Here is a 674-nt window from a genome sequence, read left to right on the forward strand (position 1 = left end):
GTAAAGAGTAAATGTATTTTGTGTATTATGCCTATGTTAAGGTTGGGAAGTACATATGTTATATGTATTGAGATGTATGTGTCAAGTATGGAACTTATGTGAAAAATGTGGGGTTGGAAGTGTAGAATGGTTACACTTGATTTACCATTGTGAAGGGTTGTTAGTGGATTATCTAAATGTTTTGCAAGAGAAAAGGGAAATTTCCGGATTTGGTTAAAAGGGGAATCGATTTCCGAGTATTGGAATTGACTCAAGTATGTCCAAAATATTTTCAAAGCAAGAAAAGGGAAAAGGTGGAAAAATGTTTTCAAACCTTAGTTCTAGTAAAAGTGGTGAAGGACCTTGTCTTGTAGCCTACGGGATAGAGAGCTTAAAGTGCCTTCCCGTATGGTGGTTATGTTATTGTATGACCAGTTCATACTGTGGGCGAAGTCTATTCGCCGAGTACTATATCACCCGGAAGGAAAAGGGTCTCCTGCGGGGGTGTGCACACTTAAGTATAGTCACTCTATTTTCGGGTAGGGGTCGTTCTTATGAACCTAGTGAGGCTAGCTAGGAATCATTCCAACGCTCCTATAAGTCCAGGGGATCAGTATTAGACCGGGCGATGACCACTGAACCCGAGTTGAACGATCCAAGTGGTCAGTCAAAAGTGGAGAAAGGATACTCTGGGC

This window comes from Ipomoea triloba, chromosome 15 (assembly GCF_003576645.1).
Source record: "Ipomoea triloba cultivar NCNSP0323 chromosome 15, ASM357664v1".
NCBI lineage: Eukaryota > Viridiplantae > Streptophyta > Magnoliopsida > Solanales > Convolvulaceae > Ipomoea > Ipomoea triloba.